At 41.1% G+C, this 25,856-nt stretch overlaps 1 protein-coding gene across 5 annotated transcripts in view; it reads right to left on the bottom strand.

Annotated features, from left to right (window-relative positions):
* Window positions 1-23,657, bottom strand: part of mrtfba (myocardin related transcription factor Ba) — a 257,395-nt gene extending 233,738 nt beyond the window's left edge. For 4 of the 5 annotated variants that reach the window (XM_072268853.1, XM_072268858.1, XM_072268856.1 and 1 more), the window contains exon 1: window positions 23,582-23,657. The gene's annotated coding sequence lies outside the window, so the exon portion shown is untranslated. The remainder of the gene's footprint in view (window positions 1-23,581) is intronic. The other variant, XM_072268854.1, reaches the window with a different exon arrangement.
* Between the last annotated feature and the right edge of the window lie 2,199 nt (window positions 23,658-25,856).

Genomic DNA, 25,856 nt, shown 5'->3' with positions numbered 1-25,856 from the left:
TCATGATCCTGAAATAACTGAAGAATGCTGAGAGGAAAACAAATGAAACTGTGGAGTCCTACTCATGCAGGGGAAGAAGTTGTTCTGCCATTAACTGTGGCTCATTGTCAACAACATTTCTAGGCATTTACAGCACAAAAATAATTGAAATTGAAGCACAAGTATTTTTATCATAACAAAACTTACTATCACTAAGAAATTTTCCAGTGACTTTTCTGTTCTCGTTATTTGCACTGAAGTCAGCACATTTATGCTTGTAAAGCAGCAACCACCAGCTATAATTGTGAAATACTTTGTTCATGCTGCCGTTTTATATATGTAATTGTTATTTTTTTTGGCAAAAAAATTAAACTTTAAAATCATGCCTTACAGAATGCACAACACATGTTAATTCTATTTATTCCAAGGAAGGAAGTTAGTCAAATCTTTTCACAACGCAGTTAGTAAATTTTATTTTTCACTTAACAACTCTACCCCTAATGATATTCTTGGCCTCACCATGTTTTGATCTTTAGATATTAACCAACAGCAACAGCTTGAATGCAGGAAAGCATTCCAAGGTACTGGAGAGCCCACTGTCAACCACATACACGTACCATCCACGTATCTGTTCAAACATGTTTGAATTGTACCTGCCTCAATCACTTTGTCTGGCAGCTCCTTCCATATCTGCACACCATGTGAAGAAGCTGTTCTTTTGGTCCCTTTTAAACCTTTCTCCTCTCACCTTAAATCTCTGCCCTTTAGTTTTTGATTCCCGTTCCTCGAGAAAAATTCAGAGGGCGGAGCTTAGTCAAGATGGCACTAAATGGCGACTCCTTTGCTTGCATCTTTGGAAACAGCTTTATTTCCATCTTTAATTTCTCTATTTTTCCCCTTCAGGGTGCTTTTGAAGACCCTGACCTGGAGTTACATGCTGACTTCGGTTCTTTGCAGGAATGGGACCTGCTCTCGGAGTGTCACGGCTGGCCATTATCTGACAGGCCAAGGGCACGGCCTAAGAGTTCGGCTCGCCTTTGGAGGCCTAGGATCTCGGGGCTCTGGAGAAGGGCAGATCAAAGGTCGGTGTCCCAGACCGGTGTGTCGTGGGAGCTGGAAGATCTTTGGCTGTGTGCCCAGAGACCAGAGATCTTTGGGCACAGAGCTCGGAAAAAGCAACACAACAGATTTTTAACATAGTAAACCAGGAAGTTGTTTGTTAGGTCTTCCCTCTCACTGTGAAACGGAGACATCTCTTTCTCCCTTATTAGGGAGAGAGAGAGAACCTGCGGTACGTCGAAAACCGGGTGAACATGTAGTCTTTGGAGTACTGAGTCTGTTGCTTTTGCTGCACACTTGACTGCTCGGTGGCGCATGCTGTTGCTTTTTTTTTGCTGGTGGTGGGGGGGGAAGGGGATCGTTGCTTGCTGCCACTTACCTGCGAGAGAGGGAACTTTGGGGTTCTACCATTTCACTGTCATTCATTCTTTGGGACACTTCTCTGTTTTTGTGGATGGTTGCGAAGAAAAAGCATTTCACGATGTATATTGTATACATTTCTCTGACATTAAATGTACCTTTGAAAAGAACATGTGCATTCATCTATTTTTATGTCCCTCATAATTTTATACACCTCTAAGGTCAACCCTTAGTTTCATACATTCTAAGGAATAAATTGCCTACCTGGCCAACCTCCCCCAATAACTCAGGCCATCAAGTCCTGGCTACATACCTTTAGGTCTCCTTTATACTATACGCAGCTCAATGACATCTAGGTAACTAAATGCCAAGTATGCAATTCTCCATTTGTGGCCTCACCAATGTCTTGTACAACATAACATCCCAGGCCTGTACTCAATGCTCTGTTGGAAGGCAATGTGCCAATGTTCTTTACCACCCTTATCTACCTGCAAAGCCACCCTCAAGGAAAGGTGTACATCACATATAGGTTCCTCTGTTGTACAACAATCTGTTCGTTCACTGTGAGAGTACTACCCTGGTTTGTCTTTCCAAAGTGCAACATTAATCTATGTTCAAACACTAAGCAGCCAGCATAAAGCAGCACATCAGTACTGTCACTGAATTTATCAACAAGTATATTGAGGACAGTATACCAAAGAGGACAGTCCAGGTGTTCCCAAACCAGAAACCATGGATGAAATGAAAGACTTGCTCCCTATTTAAGTCCAGGACTGCAGCATTCAAATCAGGAGACCCTTGACCTTAACAAGAAATTGAGATATGACCTTAGTAAACCTATCAAGGATGCCAAGAGACAAAGCTAGTCCAAAACTGAAACTAACTGTCAGTTGTGGCAGGTTGATATGCTATAACAGGCTACAAGACAGAGCTAGGAGGCATTGCCAACAGCAGCATATCCCTTCCTAATGAGCTTAATGAACATTCTTTTCACATTTTGAACAGAAGAGGGTTGGTATGTCACCACCTACCCCGACAGCCTCCAATGTACCTGAACCCACAGTCACTGTTGCGGACACAAGGTCAATCTTTCAGAAGGTAAACTTATAGAAAGCATCTGGCCTGGATCTCTGCCCCGGCCATGCCCTTAGAACCAGCGCAGATCAACTGGCAGGGTACTTCCAGATATTTTTAACCTCTCCCTGTTTCATTCTGAGGTTTCCACCTATCTTATGACCACTATAATTCCACTGCCTATGAAAAGCGATGCAATGTATCTAATGATTATTATTAGTGGTTCTGACATCCATTATCAGGAAGCATTTTGAGGGGCTGGTCATAGTACACATTAACTCCGAACTTCCAGTCAACCTCAGCCCACTCCAACTATCCTACCACTGAAACAAGTGTATGGCTGTTACCATCTCCCTGACCCTACACTTGTCTCTGGAGCAACTGAGCAGAAGATACAAAAGTCTGAAAGAACATACCATCAGGCTCAAGGACAGCTTTTATTCCACTAGGAATTCTGCAGATGCTGGAAATTCAAGCAACACACATCAAAGTTGCTGGTGAACGCAGCAGGCCAGGCAGCATCTCTAGGAAGAAGTACAGTCGACGTTTCGGGCCGAGACCCTTCGTCAGGATCCTTGCATATGACAATTTTTCCACTGTACCTTGGTATATGTAGCAATAACAAATCAATTTACCACCTCCCATTGAACTGAACACGATTTGTCATTCCTCAGCCCACTTAGCTTGTTGATCAAAATCTCTAATTTTTCCACAACCTTCATCATTGTCTACGGTAACACCTATTTTGGGTGCCATTTACACTGGGTGGAAATTAAATCTGATGGGGAAGAATGAAACAAGGGTCCAAGGAAAGAGTGACAAGAACTTGAAAAGCAACAATGGAAATTCAAAATTTTAGAGAAAAAGAAAACCAGTTGGCAATGTCAGAAGTGCCAAAGATTTTGTTTTAGATTACATCAAATTTGAATAAGAGATATAGGACATTGAATTAACTTGGCAAAATCAGTTAATGTGAGGCTTAAAAAAGATTTAAAGGTTTATTTTATTGACAAAGTATTCATGTACAATACAACTGATATTTGTCTTCTCCAGATAGCCATGAAACTTGCAGACCCAAGAATCCCCCACATTCTCCCTGCAGAAAAAAACCGTGACAATAGCAACAAATCTCTATTCCTTCCTGTAAAAAAAACAGCAAGAATAAAAATTCCTGACCCCTTCACCTGCAGAAAAAAAAAGACAGTGACAATAGCAACACATCCCCAACCTCCCCCCTTGCAGAAAAAAAGCCTCGACAATTTTAATCCAAGACCCCATAACTTGAAAAAGAAGAAGAACAACAGTAGCATCAAAGACCACCCCCCGCCCCCGTCACTCACAACGAACTAATAGATCACTCATCTGCCAATCGGCCACAAGAAAGAAAATGCCAAAAAAAACTGACTGAGACCAATATAAAGTACAGTCCGATCACATAAAACTTAGAACATCAAACAGTCCTTCCGCGATTCAGAACTCACATCTGGTCTAATGGCGGCCTCTGTTATGAGCGATCGCTGACTGTCTGGCCTCCATTAGAGAGCGATTACTGATCCCCTCTGCATTCACCTTAATGGCCTCTGTTGGGAGCGATCATTGACCCCCCCCTGCATTCACCTCAATGCTTCAATTTTCCTCACTGCTTCAAGACAGAGTCATTCATGACCTCATGTCTAGTCTCTGGTCTTTTCCATGAGTCAGGTCTTGTTCTCGGTCCTTTTTGGCCCCTCACGAGGCAGCTCTCCACACACGGCATAGTGTTCAATCATTCCGGACACAGTATAGTGTTAGTTCATTCAATCAAGCTCCAAACTGCAAGTCACAGACTCCAACAGCTTCCGTAACACATACAAGACAAAAAGAACAAGCAGAAGGTGTAGAACAAGTGAAATAATTTAAAAGATTTGCTATCTGAAAGACGTCGCCCAAGGAATCATTGTTTGCTGGTGCCATCTTAACCAGAAGCTGCATGGCCAACAAATTCATAGAAACTGAGATGAAGAAGCACAAAGTGGGTGAATCTGCTTCTTAGAGCTTGCCTTTTAAAAGTACCCCCATTCTGTTTCTTCTCAGTAATTCTTAACTCTCAATAAAGTCTATGTTTTAAACACTGCTTTTCCTCTGATATCTTTTTTGTAAAATCCCGGACAGAATACAAACAAAACACTGAAAGACTTGTTCTTGGAATCACTCTTATCAACTTGTTTTTAAAAATAAAGGTTCATTCAATATGATCACTGGAGTTCCTCCAACCTTTGCTCTTTATTTTCTTTTAAAATTAATAATTTGTTCTAAATGTCCACATTAATCCCTGAAACTAAAGAAAATGATGAGACTTATTGGCAAAGCCAATCCTCAGAGGAGCCCAACCACTATTGAATTGAAACTGTCCCAATAAGTAGTTGCTCCTATAATCGACAGGTTTTTCTTGGAATTAATTTAACCTCACTTACACAACATAATTTACATCAGAACAATTGCAAACTCTTTTAATGTGATTATAAGAAAACTGTTCAGAGCCGTTTCCAATTAATACATTTCCATTCATCTTGGAATTTAATTGTGTTTTTTTTAACTCCTGAATGTGACAAACACACTGGGGCTTGGACAATGTTCCCTCTTTTTTTTACAGCTGAGCGGATCAATCATTGCTCTGATCAGGAATTTTTTTTTTTAAAAAACACAGCCCTAAAACTGCATGGTACTTTAAATGTATTTTTTTCCCCCAAATATGCGAACTATGAATATTTAGGTGAAAACTGAAAAATCACATATTTCTGATTGTATTTGTTAATTGAAGTATATAATAAATACAGTACAAAGAAAATCTTTCATGTTTCATAAACTTTATCCCATTTGTCTTTACTACAAATTTATTGTTTATAAACACTGCCCAGATTAAATTAACGTCCAGATGAAAGATACAGTTTAATCCTCATTAGATCACCCAAAAGTTCCACTTCTAGTCTGTTTCTGGATTTATATTTGATTGAATTCATAACATTGAATCCATGTTCACAGTCAGCACTAAAAGCCTGAAATGTTCCAATGACGTCAACAAGAATGAGCAGTTCTACAAATTCTTTATTTCTAAGCATACAGTTCAATATATCAATGATTTGAAATCATAGTATTCCTGCAATGCTTTTGTCATATATAAAAGAAAATTCTAGCTATGTGGCTACAAAAGCTGCAATATGTGTGTAGGAGCATTTCAGTGACTGCACAGTCACGCACCTGCACAACTTAGAGGGAACAGTGAAGTTGATCCATACTCGGGTTTTTAAATAGTAAAGAAAATTAATTAAAATCACCTGTAACAGGCAGTTTAATTTCATCTCGGACCCAATAACTGGCAAAATAACTATCAAGAATTAGTTTTTAAGAGTTCACTATATGAAGATTGTAAAGTCTAACAGTTCCCTTGATGGTTTTCAATTAGAAACTGCTAGCTTATCTGCAACCAAACATCATACAAGACCTGCCAATAAGTTCTCCCCTTTTCAGCAAAAGTCACTGTTTTCAATGTTAAAATACCAGCAAAGAGGCGCCAGGCACACTCAAGGAGAAATGAAGGCTATGTGAATGATTTCTGTAAATTACAGTAAACTGATATTTAAAAACTTCTCAATGATAAAATTATGTTAAGCACCCAAATGTTCTCTATAAAACAATGATTATTTGATACATCCCATAGTTTGCCACAAATAAGTTATTAATCAGAAAAGTCCAATTACTTTTTAAATTACAGTACCATAAAGAATCAGCCAAATCAAAAGTGATTTAGGACACTTAAATTGGAATACTATGCTGCGTCAAATAAGATTAAACCAAAGATTATAATTCTGGGCATTTTAGTCTGCAAGTGTAATACTCCAAGCACAAGAAAATCTGCAAATGCTGGAAATCCAAAACAACATACAAAAAGTGCTGGAGCAACTCAGCACGTCAGGCAGCCTTAATGGAAAAGAATAAACAGTTGACATTTCAGGCCAAGACCCGTCTTCAGGACTGAAATGGAAGGGGAAGATGCTCGAACTAAACAGTGGAGGAAGCTGGAAGGTGATAGATGAAGACAGGTAGGTGGGAAAGATGAAGGGCCGGAGAAGAGAGAATCTGATAGGAGAGGAGAGTGGGCCATAGGAGAAAGGGAAGGAGGAGGGTATCTGGGGGAAGTAATAGGCAGGTGAGTAGAAGTAAAAGGTCAGATTAGGGAATAGAGGAGGAGGTCTGTAGGGACTGTCCAGGGCCTTGAATGGAGGTGAGGGAGGAGGTGTATGGGTAGGTGTAGCACTTGGGCCACTTACAGGGATAAATGACTGGAGGGAGATTAGTGGGGAGGGATGGATGGATGGGCAAGGGAATCATGGAGGGAGCGATTCCTGTGGAAAACTGGTTGGGAGGGTGTGGAGGTAGGGATATGTTTAGTGGTAGGATCCCTTCGGAAATGGCAGAAGTTACAAAGGATAATGTGTTGGATGCAGAGGCTACTGGGGTGGTAGGTTAGGACAAGAGGGACTCTATCACTATTACGATGGTGGGAAGATGCGGTGAGTGCAGATGTGCAGGAAATAGAGGAGATACGTAATGAAACAAATGTAATATGTTTGATTAAATTTTTCTGAACAATGGAACATTGAGAGCTAAAGAAATGAACCGTGTAAGCTTTTAGGCTTTAAAGATGTACAGATACTTTCCAATAAAATATGTAACATATCTATCATACTTCAACTGTAAGATTAGAATGGAAGGCATCTCTCTCTCTCTTTGCTTAACACACTGAATTTATTTTCAAGGGAATCATTAGTATTTTCCTATAAAGTTTAATTTTATTGTATGAATGTAATAATTTTTGAAATTTCTATTGAACATTTAACTTGCTCAATTCCTCATTCCTTCATAGCATAGCTTCACACAACCACATATCATTTTTAAAGGGCATGACTGTAGAAGAAACTACTGCATAACACATGGCTAGAACTTAATATTCTCAATGCCCAAGGGCAAAACACAGTTCTATTAAATAAACTAGAAAATGTTTACATATTTATATAAATAGTGCTGCAAAACAACAAATTTCACTACATACAGTATGCCAGTGATACGAAGCTGGATTCTTTTTTGGAGAATCGTTGGATTCTCTGGAGAGGTCACGTTGCTAGAGTGATACTATTAAGATGAAGACAATTCTCTGCAGGTTTAGACACATTTTGAGTTAATTTTTCTTTAACTACATTTTATTTTCTACACATCAAACTAAATGACTCTTTATATATTTTGTACTATATGGGATGACAAAAGTTCAGAAAAAGAAACATTTTAAACTGCACATCTGAAAATACCAACTTGTTCAGACTTTGGGAACAGAGTGTTCGTCTCATTTTCAAACACTTAAACATAAATGTTTTCTATTCAAAGTCAAATGGTGGGTTTCATTGAAAAATAACCACAGATTCATTAATTTGGAACTTTAAAGTATCAAAGGTACACTGAAAAAAATGAGCTCTTTATCACTGAAGAAAACAAGTAATGGGTCTGTGGCAAGGATCAGAATTTTGACGTTTTAAAATTTTTTTGGAACTAAAGAAATATTTAAGAGTAAGCAAATTTGGGAGGATGGTGCACCAATTGCTGTGATGTTAAATCACATCTGAAACCTCATTTGTCTCGAGCAAACTAATTAGTCATACAAGTGTGACAAGTGATTCCACAAAAATAAAGGTGAACATAGCCATGGTTCTCAGCCCTAATTTTAGCACACAGACATGAAGCATTGAACAGTACAGGCCCTTTGGCCCATGATGTTGTACCAACCTTTTAACTGACTACGGTCAATCTAAACCTTCCCTCCCCTATAGCCGTCCATTCTCTTTTCATCCATGTGCCTATCAAAGAGTCTCTTAAATGTCCATAAATATCTGCCTCCATCACTACCCCTGGCAGTGTGTTCCATGCACTGAGCATATCAGTATAAAAAACCTACCTCTGACAACTCCCTATACCTTCCTCTAGTCACTTAAAACTCTACCTCCTCATATTTGCCATTGCTGCCCTGTGGAAAAAAAGTGCTGGCCATCCACTATTTATCTCTCTCATAGTCTTATACATTGCCATCAAGTTAACTCTCATAGTTTTTCTCTCCAAAGAGAACAGCCCTGGCTTGCTCAACCTTTTCTTATAAAATATGCTTTCTAATTCCGGCAGCATCCCGGTAAATCTCCTATGCACCCTCTCTAAAGCTTCCACAACTTTCCTATAATGAGATGACCAGAACCAAACAATACTGCAAGTCCGGTGTAATGAGTTTTATAGAGCTGTAGCCTTACCTCGTGGCTCTTGAATGCAATCACCCCACTAATGAAGGCCAACACATTATACACCTGATGAAGGGTCTTGGCCCAAAATGTCGTCTGTTTACTCATTTCCATAGATGCTGAGTTCCTCCAGCATTTTGTGTGTGTTGCTTGGATTTCCAGCATCTGCAGATTTACTCATATTTGTGACACCATACACCTTTTTAAATGGCTCTATCACTTGCACAGCAACTTTGAGGGCTCTATGGACCAGGACCCCATGATCCCTCTGCTCTTACACACTGCTAAAAGTTCTACCATTAATCTTGTACTCTATCTTCAAGTTCAATTTTCCAAAATGTATTGCTTCATTTTTCCAGATTGAACGTCATCTGTCACTTCTTAGGCCAGTTCTGCATCCTATTCATGTTCCATTGTAACCTGTGATAACCTTCAAACCGTCCACAACTCCATCAACTTTCGTGTCATCTACAAACCAATCAACTACCTTAATCATGACAGCCATTTTCCTTTTGCACAGCAGGCTCCAGTAACTTTCCATGATCACATCTGTGATTTTATGAAGAGATGGCACAATTTTTTAAGACTGATGCAAGGCATCAGATCCCTCCAGTGCACAACTAATTGGATCGTCTGGATGCCTCGTGATTACCTGCCTTTTTCCCCCCCTCGTATTCTCAGTCTCAGAATCTGTTCCACTTCAGCAGATATTCAATGCTTGTTTCTCCCCTCTTCTGCCATAACCAAACTTTTGATTACATATTTGACTTTACAAATTATCTATGTACTTTATAATTAAGTATTTTATTCATCACTTGTACCCAGCCCATTTAACAGATTTATTTTTGTCCCTATCTTCATCCCTGATACCACTCTACTTCATTAGCTGATCATTCCTGAGGTCTCCATTCCTGTCAAAAGGCCCAAGGGTTGAGGTAGAATTTCATCCTCAATCCTCTTCTCTGATGCAGGATATGTTGAATGTTTTCAACATTTCCCTTCAGATACGCATGTTGAAATGTTTTGCTTTTTCAACCCTCAGAAAATACTTGGTATTACAAGCCAGAGGGTAATAGTTTCTCTGTCAGCTCTGGAAATCCGGTAATTTCATACCATTTCCATGGACAAACCCTTATAATAGTTAACAGGGAAAGAGAATAATTGGTATTCACAGGAGTAACACATACAAAAATGCTGGCATTCCTCCAGCATTTTGTATGTGTTACTCTGGATTTCCAACATCTGCTGAATCCCTTATGTTTATGGTATTCACAAAAATCCTTCCCCATGAAATATCTAGAATTAGGGGGTTCCACTTCTAAAAATAAAAAATCATCTAGAGATGAGGCAATTTGTTTCTCTCAAAAGGATTGAGAAACTTGGAATACTCTTCTGAGTGGTGGAAGCAGAGTCTTTGAATAGGAGGTAAAAACATCTGCGGTGAACAATGGTGTGAAATGCTTTGCAGGTGGATGGGAATGCTGAGTTGAGGTCATAGTGAAATCAGCCATGATCTTATCAATGGCAAAATAAACTGGAGGGATTGAGTAGTCTACTTCTGAATCATATTTGTACGAAATATTTAAAAATGACCACCAACTACTTTAACATTAAAGGAGAAATTATTTAAATGAGCAGGTTTTGATTCCAGCTTAAACATTGAAAACATTGAGATGTTTTCAAAATTAGTTAAAATGGCATTAAACAGAAACTGATTAAATTACCTATTGGTCAAATGATCCAAATTGTGCACAAAAGTGAACTTTTCTTCCCTATGTGCCTTTTAAGTTATAAATGACGTTGCAGGTGGCTCAGTGCTGACATTCTCACAGCATCTAGTCAAATTACGGTACTTTAAGTTTCACTGATAAAACTACTACTTCTGATAACAACATTTTGGGTGATATTTCAGTTTAGTTAAGGGACTGTTGCATTGACAGTGATTCCCTTTTTCCCTTTCAGATGTATACAAACATATAAGGCACAGTGAAAACACACCAGCGTTGCTTCTAATTACTTCCTTTTCACCATATTTGCATTTATCATACCTTTCAAAGTTACCACCCTTCTTTCTGCAGATTAGCTCTTTAGTGGCATCTACTAAGAAGTCTCTCAACACTGAGAGACTCCCTATCCCCTGACAACTGCTCTCTCAATGCAAGCTCCGAGTCCACCATGCTGGGCATCATTGACAAGTTTTCCATTGCATGTGACAATTTCGGTCTAACCATCAGCACCAAGATGGAAATCATACACCAAACTGCCCCAGATCAACTTTATGTGGAGCCATCCATCTCAGTGAATGGCCAGCAAGCTCCAGGCAGTCAAGAAGTTTACGTATCTTGGCAGCACCATCTCAAGAGCAGTTCACATTGATACGAGGTCAGTTGCTGGATCACTAAAGCTACTGCCGATTTTGGGAGACTACGTGACACTCTCTAGGGACGAAGGGGAATTACTCTAAAGATCAAGCTGAAATTCTACTGTGCTATCATCCTACCCTACCCCTCTTTACACATGCAAAACGTGGAATGTATATATGAGACATGCATGTAGACTGAACCACTTCCTCTTGTCATGCCTATGGAAGATCAAGAAAATCAATTGGCAAGACAGAATTCCTGACATGGAAGTGCTGTCTGCAGCAGAAACGCCCACCATCCAAACATTGCTGATGAAACATCAAGTCAGATGGGAAGGCCATGTTGTCAGGATGTCAGATGATTGCATCCCCAAGCAGTTGGTCTTCGAGGAACACTCTCGTGGTCATCAGTGAAAATGATTTGAGACAGGATACGCTCAAGACTTTGCTCAAGGTCCTTGAAATTTGAGCACACTTCCTGGGAACATGCAGCTTTGAATCACTCATCCTGGCGCAGCCTTCTCAGTAAGGACGCCAAAGCTGAAAAGAATCGCAACGCTGAAGCAAAAAGGAAGTGACAACAGTGGAAACAATGAGCAGCAGGCACCTCAACTACAGAACTGTCACGCACTTGCCCCACGTGTGGGAGGTATTCCCTTGCCCAGATTGGATTCAGTCATCTCCACACACACAAATAACAAACACACTCACTCAAGGAGGTCAGTGGTCCTCAATCACTCACGATGGGTGCGCATACTAAGTAGTCCAGAATTTTTGGGGCTGCCTTTCCTGTATTCAGACTTCCTATCCAGTATTCTATTGTGCCTCTATTCCATTCTTCAAGATTCCCTGATTCTATTACACATCTTTCAGTTATGCTTTTCATTCAATATTTTAATGGGTATTCCTTTATTTCTTCATTTGATGCCTCTGTAAGATCTCCTTCATGGCAGCGAGCAAGATTGTCAGTTGTGCCATACCACTTCCTGCATTCTTACCATAAAGGCAACATAATTATCTTTAACAGCACTCCACAGGTCATTCACCGTGGGATATCGAGCCTCTGGCTTGCTCTTCTTGTAGCCAAATATTTATGTTGCTGGCAAAGCTGAGTTTCTAGTCAGTAAGGGACACACAAATAGTAATGGCACTGAACATTTAAATTATCTCAACTGTCTGTTGCTGGAGAAGGTGATTGTATGGCACTTCATATCACAAATGTTCGTTATTACTTTTGAGTCCTTGACTAAATGTTGTCCAAGTAGTGAGGCATGCATATATGAAATGCATCTTCTGTGGACTGCAAATCAAACTGAACTTAGTACAATCATTACCTTTGACCTTGGAGGTAAGGAAAGTCATTGGGAGGATACTGAAGACTGTTAGGTCTAGTACACCAGCCAAAGGGATTCCTGCAGCAACATACCAATTTTACCAGTGCTTTCACTCTTCTAGACCCCTTATTTTTTTTAATTGTCCCATTAGTATTTCCTTTTGTCACTTAAACAAGGTGGATTTTTACCCTACTGTGGGTGAGCATTTTTTGATTCTTTCTCATCTCTCCATGCCTATGCACTTACTTAGAGCTTGTTACGTCTGAACTGTATCCATTCCTGTAAAAGGTCATTGGAAAAACTACCTCTTCTCTCTGCACAACTGATAACTAATCTGCTCAGTATTTCCAACATTTTTAGTTTTACTTTTTTCAGTTTTCTGACATCTGCAAAATTTTGGATTTGATACAGGGCAATTCCTCTAATTGTACTCTGCCCAAATGATCTTGCATATACTCACTGCTGTATCAAATATGCAAATATCACCCCGTCAATTTTTTTTTTGAAGTGTTGCCTTCTGTGATATTAAACATAGGAAAGAAATTTTCTTTTAAGTTTGTACAAAAATATTGTTAACCTTAGTTTTAATAAAATATTTACTTGCCAAGACTTATCTGCCAATACAGTCGGCCCTCCTTATCCACAAGGAATTGGTTCCGGGACCCCTCGAGGATACCAAAAAATGCAGATGCTCAAGTCCCTTATTCAACCTGGCTCAATATGGTGGACCTTAGGACCCATCGGAACCCTGGACCTTATTTAACCTGTTTCGGTGTGATGGACATTAGAACCCGGCGGCGGAGCTCTGAATCCACAGTGTTTCTGTTCACGAAAATAATCACGATTACGATTGAAAATAAAGTGGAAATAATAAAGCGATCAGAAGGAGGTGAAACGCCAGCTGTCATTGGAAAAACGTTAGGCTATAGTCGGTCAATGATCGGAACAATTTTAAAGGATAAAGTGAGAAAGGCCCTGCCCCGATGAACGCTACAATTATTACTAATCAACACAGTGGTTTAATTATTGGATTTTGGTGTTTTGGGTTTTTGATCCTCCACATCAACCTGGCACGGATGGAGAGCGCGCTCGGGAGCAGTCTGTCACTGGATCGAACTCGGGAACTTCTGTTCCCGAGCCCGACTCTGAAACATACGTTTCTGAAGTGTTTTATATGCATAGAAAGGTAAAATATATACTATATACTAAAACAAACCTTTGGATAACTGAAGCTAAATAATACCGGATGTACCTGTTCCGACTTACTTAGTAAGAGAACCTCCATTTTTTTTCCCATCCCGATCTACAATAACCTACGCACATCCTCCTGTATACTTTAAATCATCTCTAGATTACTTATAATACCTAATACAATGTAAATGCTATGTAAAATAGTTGTTATACTGCATTGCTTAGGGAATAACGACAAGAAAAAAAGTCTGTACATGCTCGAACAAGTGCTGGAAGAGCACTTCCGGGTTTTCTCGATTCGTGATTGGTTGAATTCACGCATGTGGAACTCACAGATAAGGAGGGCTGACTGTACATATTTGCAACACCTGGTAGTCATGTTCATACAAGTCAAGGAATGCACATATGGCAAACAGTGTTAAAAATTAATGCATAGAGTAATAATAGTTTTGGATTAGATTAACATACTAGAATACTTACTATTCAAGCTGATGTGTACAACACACTATAGGGAAGCTAGAGATGTACATTAAAGTAGATTAACATTTTAAATTAGGTACCTTGTGGACAGGACAGGCAAAAACAAAATCAACTTTTTAACCATCTTCACTTACAATACTTACAGTAAAATTCTTCCTACTGTAATCAGTTTGATTCTTAAATATTGTACTAAAATTAAGTATTGTAATATCATTGTGTGATGATACAAGTAATACAGTAAGTTGCAAGACTGCACTATATTTAGAATGCATCATTTACTATTTATCTCATTGCTCCAAATGAATCTTACATTACACCTCACAGGAATAACAACTCATGCTGAACTGTGGTTCCACATGTGGCAGTACCATAAACCTTACAATGTAGTGATCTTTCACAAGAGGCAGCAAGTGAACTATTCCTCAACCTACTTTTACAAATGCTATTTATCATGTTTTTTTAAAACAGAATTCCACATTTTCCAATTTTCAGTACATAAAACTGATGTTACACAATGAGGTGACACAAACTGATTCTGTTTTAAAACAACAGACGCTCCAGATTGACGTACAATAGCAGAATAATGCTGAACTAACACAAATTTCCATCGCAATTTTAGCAGTAGGCAATTGAGGTAGTTCTACAACCTATGGAAACTATTCAATAGATAATTACTTTCATTAAGTTCTATGAATGATTTATGAATTATTTTTCCCATTCTGGTACCTGGTGTGATATACACACCAATTTGACCAGTCATATTCCACAGTTTTCTAGGCCATGGTGAAACCTGGTAAGATGGCACCATTAGGAGATAACATTTCTATCTATCATTATACTAATGCAGCTGAGGTCATTTTTAAAGTGTGCATACCCTCCTGAGATTGATACTGACAAGGAAAATTAAACTACAGATACAAAGTTTAACATAATCTTTGGGAGAGTTACAGGTAAATTTCTATTAATCCAAAGTAAAACATGCCAACACTTTATTGGGAAATATCATCATGTCATGCTATGGAGTGTTAGCCTTAGCTCAGCTGTGGTACATTTGCCTGTGTCAAAATAGCTACAGTACTGTGTACTGTTCTGGTCACCACACTACATGAAGAATATGATACCACTGGAGAGGGTACAGAGTACTCTGAAAAGATATTGCCAGGATTGAATAATTATAGGAGTAAGGGGAGTCAACTAAGCAGATTTGTCTTCCTTAGAACAAAGGAGATTCAAATTAGATTAACTGAGGTGTGGAAAAAATATAAATCTTCAAGACAGAAGAAACAGAACTGCCACAGGGGTCAGTAACAATGAGACACTGACACAAATTGATTGAGAACAAGAGGAAAATTAAAGAATTTTTTTCCACTCTAGAGTTGCGGGAATTTAGAATTAACTACCTGAAAAGTCAAAACCATCCTCACATTTAAAAAGCACCTGGACAAGTACCTACAAAATTACAGATGGTGAACTAAGAGGGAATAACAGGGAATTCTATTTTTGGGAATTTAGCAACAAATGGCTAAATGCTTTAATCTGTAACATACATTTCTAAGATTCAATGAAAAATAAGGGTGCAAGCTATACGCTAGAAATTTATGCCCATAAACTAGAAGAACACTCCCCTGCAGTATTAAGCACTACTAACTTGTTGAGGGCACAATTATTTCCACTGAGAAATCAGGGCTTAACTACTGTCGTTAGCTTATGTAAAAGATCGCATAGCACAATTTTGAAGGTATACAGAGGAGCTCTCTCTCAAGTATTCAGTGCAACATCTTTCAAAAACATATACCATGTCATTATTGCATTGTTCTTAAAGAACCTTTAATACACTCAAACTGTGTGCTACATTTCATTCATTACAATTCAAATGTAATGTTAAAAACAAATTTAATTGTCTGCAAAGCCACTTTAGGACATCAGGTTGTGAAAGGCTGTGTACAAATGTGAGTTGCACTCAATACATATCTGATTGTGCAATAATGAAATCCTCACCATACCTATACACTGAGACGGTGTATCATAAAACAACCTATTAGGACCACCCCACCAGCCTCCGGGTCCAACATATTATTCTCCGTAACTTCCACCACCTCCAACGGGATCCCACCACCAAGCACATCTTTCCCCCCTCCCCTTCTGCTTTCCGCAGGGATTGCTCCCTACACGACTCCCTTGTCCATTCGTCCCCCCCATCCCTTCCCACTGATCTCCCCCTGGCACTTATACTTGTAAGCGGAATAAGTGCTACACGTGCCCTTATACTTCCTCCCTCACCACCATTCAGGGCCCCAGACAGTCCTTCCAGGTGAGGCGACACTTCACCTGTGAGTTGGCTGGGGAGATATACTGCGTCCGGTGCTCCCTTCTATATATTGGCGAGACCCAACGCAGACTGGGAGACCGTTTCGCTGAACACCTACGCTCTGTCCGCTAGAGAAAGCCGGATCTCCCAGTGGCCACACATTTTAATTCCACGTCCCATTCCCATTCTGATATGTCCATCCATGGCCTCCTCTACTGTCAAGATGAAGCCACACTCAGGTTGGAGGAACAACACCTTATATTCCATCTGGGTAGCCTCCAACCTGATGGCATGAAAATTGACTTCTCTAACTTCCTTTAATGCCCCTCCTCCCCTTCTTACCCCATCCCTTATTTATTTTCCCCCTTTCTTTCTCTTTTTTCTCCATCTGTCCCTCTCTCTAAAGTAGAGGGAGATGAGTTATTGACTTCAAACTTTCTGCATATTCACTCAAAGAGTTGAACAGCATACACATGTAACGAGAGCTGTATAACTCATCTCCTTCTACCTTAGGCTATGAACTTATCAATCACCCCTGCTGTGGACCACTTTCTGGAGGTCCAAGACGCCGATTTCTACAAAGAAGGGATCCGTATGCTCCACGACCGCTGGACTAAATGTGGGAGGGGACTATGTTGAAAAATAAATGTGCTAGGTTTTCTAAAATTGACTCCTTCTACCTTAGGCTATGAACTTATCAATCACCCCTTGTCTCTTTTTAAAGGAGAAATCGATATTCATGTCATCAGGTTGGAGGCTATCCAGATGGAATATAATGTGCTCTTCTTTCACCCCGAGGGTGGCCTCATTGTGGTACAAGAGGCAGCCTTGGACTGACATGTTTGTATGGGAATGGGAATCAGAATTAAAATGCCTGGCCATCGGGAAATTCCACTTTTGGTGGATGGAATGGAGGTGCTCGACAAAGCGGTTCCCCAATTTACAACAGGTCTTACCAATGTAGACGTGGCCACATCAGGAGCACCGGACACAATAGACGACCCAAGCAGATTCACAGCTGAAGTGTTGCCTCACCCAGAAGAACTGTTTGGAGCCCTGAATGGAGGCGAGGGAGGAGGCGAATGGGCAGGTGTAGCACTTTGGCCACTTGCAGGGATAAGTGCCAGGAGGGAAATTAGTGAAGAGGGATAAATGGACAAGGAAATCACGGAGGGAGCAATCTCTGCAGAAAGCCTGGGGGGGGGGGGGGGTAGAATTCCTACAGAAATAGTGGAAGTTGCAGAGAATGATGTGTTGGATGCCGTAAGGACAAGAGGAATGCTATCACTCTTAAGGCGGCATGAAGATGGGGTGAGCATGGATGTTCGGGAAATGGAGAAGTTGGTGAGGGTGGCATCAATCGTGGAGGGAGGGAAATCCCATCCTTTGAAAATGGAGGACATCTCCGATGTCCTGGAAAAGAAAGTCTCATCCTGGAAACAGATGCAGTTGAGACGAAGGAGGTGAGAAAAGGGAATAGCATTTTTACAGGGAACAGGATGGGAAAAGCTATAGTCAACATAGCCTTGGGAATCAGTATGCTTATAAAATATGTCAGTCAACATTTGTCTCCAGAGATGGAGACAGACCAATCAAAAAAGGGAATGGATGTGTCAGAACTGGACCATGTGAATTTAAGCACAGGGTGGAAATTGGAACCAAAATTGAACAGCTCGGCATGGTTGCACGAAGCAGCACCAATGCAGTCGTCAATGTAACAGAGGAAGAGGCTACTCCTCGAGTATCGAGAAAGTGGGAGGAGCCAAAGGAAAAAATGTTGAGGATCAGTTCTACTAGACAGGGGTTCCCAATCTATGGTCCATGGACCCCTTGGTTAATGGCAAAGGTCAATGGCATAAAAAAAACATTGGGAACCCTTGTGCTAGAGGGTGGTGGTGGAAAGGAGCTGGTTAGTCCAGTATATCAGATATATAAAAAAACGGTTTAGAACATACATAGAACAGTACAGCACAGTACAGGCCCTTTGGCCCACAATGTTGTGCCGACCCTCAAACCCTGCCTCCCATATAAGCCCCCACCTTAGATTCCTCCATATACCTGTCTAGTAGTCTCTTAAACTTCACTAGTGTATCTGCCTCCACCACTGACTCAGGCAGTGTATTCCACGCACCAACCACTCTCTGAGTAAAAAACCTTCCTCTAATATCCCCCTTGAACTTCCCACCCCTTACCTTAAAGCCATGTCCTCTTGTATTGAGCAGTGGTGCCCTGGGGAAGAGGCGCTGGCTATCCACTCTATCTATTCCTCTTATTATCTTGTACACCTCTATCATGTCTCCTCTCATCCTCCTTCTCTCCAAAGAGTAAAGCCCTAGCTCCCTTAATCTCTGATCATAATGCATACTTTCTAAACCAGGCAGCATCCTGGTAAATCTCCTCTGTACCCTTTCCAATGCTTCCACATCCTTCCTATAGTGAGGTGACCAGAACTGGACACAGTACTCCAAGTGTGGCCTAACCAGAGTTTTATAGAGCTGCATCATTACATCATGACTCTTAAACTCTATCCCTCGACTTATGAAAGCTAACACCCCATAAGCTTTCTTAACTACCCTATCTACCTGTGAGGCAACTTTCAGGGATCTGTGGACATGTACCCCAAGATCCCTCTGCTCCTCCACACTACCAACTATCCTGCCATCTACTTTGTACTCTGCCTTGGAGTTTGTCCTTCCAAAGTGTACCACCTCACACTTCTCTGGGTTGAACTCCATCTGCCACTTCTCAGCCCACTTCTGCATCCAATCAGTGTCTCTCTGCAATCTTTGACAATCCTCTACACTATCTACAACACCACCAACCTTTGTGTCGTCTGCAAACTTGCCAACCCACCCTTCTACCCCAACACCCAGATCGTTAATAAAAATCACGAAAAGTAGAGGTCCCAGAACAGATCCTTGTGGGACACCACTAGCCACAATCCTCCAGTCTGAATGTACTCCCTCCACCACCACCCTCTGCCTTCTGCAGGCAAGCCAATTCTGAATCCACCTGGCCAAACTTCCCTGGATCCCATGCCTTCTAACTTTCTGAATAAGCCTACCATGTGAAACCTTGTCAAATGCCTTACTAAAATCCATATAGATCACATCCACTGCACTACCCTCACCTATATGCCTGGTCACCTCCTCAAAGAACTCTACCAGGCTTGTTAGACACGATCTGCCCTTCTCAAAGCCATGCTGACTGTCCCTGATCAGACCATGATTCTCTAAATGCCCATAGATCATCCATCTCTAAGAATCTTCCAAAAGCTTTCTCACCACAGACGTAAGGCTCACTGGTCTATAACTACCCGGACTATCCCTACTACCTTTTTTGAACAAGGGGACAACATTCGCCTCCCTCCAATCCTCCGGTACCATTCCCGCGGACAACGAGGACACAAAGATCCTAGCCAGAGGCTCAGCAATCTCTTCCTTTGCCTCGTGGAGCAGCCTGGGGAATATTCCATCAGGCCCTGGGGACTTATCTGTCCTAATGTATTTTAACAACTCCAACACCTCCTCCCCCTTAATATCAGCATGCTCCAGAACATCAACCTCACTCATGTTGTCCTCACCATCATCAAGTTCCCTCTCATTGGTGAATACTGAAGAGAAGTATTCATTGAGGACCTCGCTCACTTCCACAGCCTCCAGGCACATCTTCCCACCTTTATCTCTAATCGGTCCTACCTGCACTCCTGTCATCCTTTTGTTCTTCACATAACTGAAGAATCCCTTGGGGTTTTCCTTTACCCTACTCGCCAAGGCCTTCTCATGCGTCCTTCTTGCTCTTCTCAGCTCCTTCTTAAGCTCCTTTCTTACTTCCCTATATTCCTCAACAGACCCATCTGAGCCTTGCTTCCTAAACCTCATGTATGCTGCCTTCTTCCACCTGACTAGATTTTCCACCTCACTTGTCACCCATGGTTCCTTCACCCTAGCATTCTTTATCTTCCTCACCAGGACAAATTTATCCCTTACATCCTGCAAGAGATCTCTAAACATCGACCACATGCCCATAGTACATTTCCCTGCAAAAACATCATCCCAATTCACACCCGCAAGTTCTAGCCTTATAGCCTCATAATTTGCCTTTCCCCGATTAAAAATTTTCTTGTCCTCTTTGATTCTATCCTTTTCCATGATAATTATAAAGGCCAGAGAGCGGTGGTCACTGTCCCCCAGAGATCTGTGACTTGACCCAGTTCATTACCTAGTACTAGATCTAGTATGGCATTCCCCCTGGTCGGCCTGTCCACATACTGTGACAGGAATCCATCCTGGACACACTTAACAAATTCTGCCCCATCTGAACCCTTGGAACTAATCAGGTGCCAATCAATATTAGGGAAGTTAAAGTCACCCATGATAACAACCCTGTTACTTTTGCACCTTTCCAAAATCTGCCTCCCAATCTGCTCCTCTGTATCTCTGCTGCTACCAGGGGGCCTATAGAATACCCCCAGTAGAGTAACTGCTCCCTTCCTGTTCCTGACTTCCACCCATATTGACTCAAAAGAGGATCCTGCTACATTACCCACCCTTTCTGTAGCTGTAATAGTATCCCTGACCAGTAATGCCACCCCTCCTCCCCTTTTTCCGCCCGCCCTATCCCTTTTAAAGCACTGAAATCCAGGAAAACCTAACAAGAGAAACTCTGTAGATGTTGGAAATCTAAGCAACACACAAAATGCTGGAGGAACTCAGCTGGGCAGGCAGCATCTATGGAAAAAGAGTATAGTTGACATATTGGGTCAAAACCCTTCATCGGGACCTGGGGGTCCGAAATGCCGACTATACTCTTTTCCATCGATGCTGTCTGGCTTGCTGAGTTTCTCCAGCATTCTGTGTGTGTTGCTTAGTTTATACTTAATCCTTTTGGCTCCTCCTATTAGTATTATTTCAGGAATTAAGCTAATTCCACAATGCATCAACTACAGCTTGATTGAGTGCAAGTTCTGTAAGTCTCAAGCATGTAAAAGCTGTAGTATTTCAGAAGCATACCTAAACTTCAATCCTTTGACCCTTACCATTCTCAGCTCCAGAAAGAAAATAACAGAAACAACACCTGGAACACGAGGAAATCTGCAGATGCTGGAATTTCAAGCATAAAAGTTGCTGGTGAACGCAGCAGGCCAGGCAGCATCTACAGGAAGAGGTACAGTCAACGTTTCAGGCCGAGACCCTTCGTCAGGAAAAATAACACCTGGTGGTACAGGAAGTCAGTGTGTTCTTCTGGAAGTCAGGTTTCAGTCTGTTTTATAAGAAAGATATGAAAACCAGATTCCTGGTCTAAATCTCTGAAGATGGATGCACCAAGCACTTTGGCGCCAGTATCTTTTTTTCATTTTCCACAAAGCATTCAACTTGGATAAATACAGTGATATATTTTAAATCCATCTCCATTCCCATGGAAAAAAATTCAAATCATTAATTGCAAATGATAGATAATGATAAAAAAAAGTTAGATTATTATTCCAAAATGATAAACCTCCACATTTTAAATCCTACAACATTACGGATCAAAATACTCTCTGGAAATAAAGTCTGTCAGAACATGCAGCTTAACTATATTGTTTCTCAAGAAAGACTGTATGCTGCATAATTTTGATATAATAAATGTCAGATTAAATAGATTAAATTGTGAAATGAGTTAAAATTGTAATTGCACATCTGTGCATCTATTTCAGTAACATACATTGTAAAATTCAATTGAGATTACCTTTCTATATTACAGCAATGAATATAATCAGTAGTACTCAAAGCATTTTGCATTGTCTTGAAATCATGAAAGGCATTGTTAGTTCTCAGTTTCTAGTTTACCAGATTAACACAGTTCTCAAACCTTGGTGTTATTGCTACTTATCATTTCTCATCATACAGCTTTAGGGTAATAAGGTAGCGTATTACCTAAATATTAAATGATTTTCAACCCTAAATGGCATGGTTTAAGTGCTTAGGATAACAAAAAAATATATAGTACAAATACATCTTATTTGCTTCATCTGAGTTTCTCTCACAAGAATGGAAACACGCCAGAAAGGTCTCATAGCCTGTAAGTTTAAACAATGACATGTTTATTCCGTGGCTCTGGAACAACTCTTGTGGATTAAAAGTGACTTTTCGACAAGGTCCACATTACTGAAATAATAGTAATAACCATAAGCATATATAAAACAGTTGCTGACCCAACAGCATCTGCATGCACAGCAATCAAGTGAAGCCAGAAGTTAACAGTCACTACAAAACACTCATTTATATGGTTGAATGAAATCTTAATGTCTTGTACTCTGAAGAATAATTCAATTAAACATAACAAAAATAAAATTTATGAAAAATAATTGTGGTAAGTACTTCCCCTACATAATGACGTAAATGACATAATTTACTATCACTCCACCCTTTCCTGGTACATATAGCTTCACAAAAGTATTGCTAAGCAACTCGGATCTATAAAAAGACACCATATCAGGTTTGTATGACATTCTTGGTAACACATTCTCATGAAAATGGATGTGTCTAGTAAATAGGGGTCCACTCCAAAACGAGAGATTTTCTGCCATCTCATTAGGCAGTGCCTACATTATACAGCCACATACTATATACGTTGATTACTAGTAATTTACAAGTCCAGTCTAATAAATTCGTATATTCAATAACACCATCTTCAGTATATTTCAACTGACAGGATCCTGGATTGTGTTTTCTCTGCGATAACAAGCACATGGACATTGCTGAATCGGGGCCAGTGTTATCAGTCAGAATTCACGATTGATAAATATTGAAATGCTAAAGCAAAGTTCACTCGAGAAGGAAGGATAGGGAGGCGGAATATCCTGCTAGCAACCTATCTAGTATCAGGGCTGGAAGAGAGAGCGAGAAGCCGACGGTGGACCGGGGGACCTCAGGAGTAGCCCAGGCCGGAGACCGGCCGCTAACAGTGTAAACTCTCCACAACCGTGCCGGAGACCCTTTAACTGCACGCATTATTTCGGCTACCGGTAGTCACCATGGAAACGTTTGCTGAGCGCACCGGCTGCCTCACGCAGCCGCCCTGCGCCCCGAGGGCCGCGCACCTGACCCGCACGCGAGCCGAAGCAGCGTCCACTCACCTGGGCGCGGAGGTGCCACCTCGACCGGCATCCAGAGCACAGCTGTCAGCTGGCGTCCACTCCCACAAGCCCTCGCGCACAGTATGCAAATAGCTCCGCGGCGTGACGCAAGCGCGTCTTGCGCCCCCTCCCCCCCACCCCCGTGCGAGTGCACGTACCGGCAGTCGTGATTGTTGCAGCGTGAGCGCGCGGCGGGGGCGGGGACAGAGGGAGGCGGCACGTGGGTAGCAGGGTGATGCGGTGTTGCAGGCAGTGACCGCAATGTGGGCATTTCAGAAAGACCCTGCTTTGAAGTAACACTATAAAAATGTATTAAAAACACTATAAACATGTAACGTAACGTTTGGACTACTAGGGTTCTGATAGGCAGGGTTCGTAGCTCTTAATCGGGGCTTTTACAAACTGTTCGGAAATGTTGACTGAAACTTGAATTAAAGACAGTTAACATTGCGCTTTTTAAAAAGGTCAATTTCATAATTTATTAGTTCACTGGTTGAGATGGAGGAGGAATACTGTCGTTGAGAAGGGATTCACTTGTATTCAATTCCTTCGCTGTTGTAGCCCATTCTGCAAAAAAGTGGATTTCAAATCAGTAAATATTCTGCAATGCAGGATAAAATATAAATTAGTTGAAAATTAATCTGGGAAAACCGGTATCGATGGCACTTAGATCCTTCCACATAACTAATTACAGCAACGCTTTCATGTAATCATTTCTGAAGTAGTCTTGATATATAATCCAATATTTAGGAATGTAATACCTTAATCTTTATTTGAAACTAAGACATCTTATGTTTTGCCATAAGATAACAGCTATAAAGTAAACATTCTATTCTTTGAAGTGAGCATTCATGTACTTCTTCAAAAAGTTTGGAAGAAATACTGACACTTCAAAACTTATTGCTGAATTAAAACAAAAAACATCTACATTCATTTTAATCAAGAGTGCCTAATATAGCTCTTGCATCGTACTAGATCTAGTATTAGGTAACGAACCGGGTCAGGTCACAGATCAACACACATCAAAGTTGCTGGTGAACGCAGCAGGCCAGGCAGCATCTCTAGGAAGAGGTACAGTCGACGTTTCAGGCCTGACAAAGGGTGTCGGCCTGAAACGCTGACTGTACCTCTTCCTAGAGATGCTGCCTGGCCTGCTGCGTTCACCAGCAACTTTGATGTGTGTTGCTTGAATTTCCAGCATCTGCAGATTTCCTGTTGTTTGCAGGTCACAGATCTCTCAGTGGGTGAGCATCTGGGGGACAGTGACCACCGCTCCCTGGCCTTTAACACTATCATGGAAAAGGATAGAATCAGAGAGGACAGGAAAATTTTTAATTGGGGAAGGGCAAATTATGAGGCTATAAGGCTAGAACTTGCGGGTGTGAATTGGATGATATTTTTGCAGGGAAATGTACTAAGGACATGTGGTCGATGTTTAGGGATCTTTTGCTGGATGTTAGGGATAAATTTGTCTCGGTGAGGAAGATAAAGAATGGTAGGGTGAAGGAACCATGGGTGACTAGTGAGGTGGAGAATCTAGTCAGGTGGAAGAAGGCAGCATACATGAGGTTTAGGAAGCAAGGATCAGATGGGTTTATTGAGGAATATAGGGAAGCAAGAAAGGAGCTTACGAAGGAGCTGAGAAGAGCAAGAAGGGGGCATGAGAAGGCCTTGGCGAGTAGGGTAAAGGAAAACCCCAAGGCATTCTTCAATTATGTGAAGAACAAAATGATGACAGGAGTGAAGGTAGGACCAGTTAGAGATAAAGGTGGGAAGATGTGCCTGGAGGCTGTGGAAGTGAGTGAGATCCTCAATGAATACTTCTCTTCATTATTCACCAATGAGAGGGAACTTGATGAAGGTGAGGACAATATGAGTAAAGTCGATGTTCTGGAGCATGTTGATATTAAGGGAGAGGAGGTGTTGAAGTTGTTAAAATACATTAGGATGGGTAAGTTCCCGGGGCCTGATGGAATATTCCCCAGGCTGCTCCAGGAGGCAAGGGAAGAGATTGCTGAGCCGCTGGCTAGGATCTTCATGTCCTTGTTGTCCCCGGGAATGGTACCGGAGGATTGGTGGGAGGCGAATGTTGTCCCCTTGTTCAAAAAAGGTAGTAGGGATAGTCCAGGTAATTGTAGACCAGTGAGCCTTACGTCTGTGGTGGGAAAGCTGTTGGAAAAGAGTCTTAGAGAGACGATATATGGGCATTTAGAGAATCATGGTCTGATCAGGGACAGGCAGCATGGCTTTGGGAAGGGCAGATCATGTCTAACAA

Source organism: Mobula birostris, chromosome 9, assembly GCF_030028105.1.
Source record: "Mobula birostris isolate sMobBir1 chromosome 9, sMobBir1.hap1, whole genome shotgun sequence".
Classification (NCBI taxonomy): Eukaryota; Metazoa; Chordata; class Chondrichthyes; order Myliobatiformes; family Myliobatidae; genus Mobula; species Mobula birostris.
This window is presented reverse-complemented; position numbering and strand designations above follow the sequence as displayed.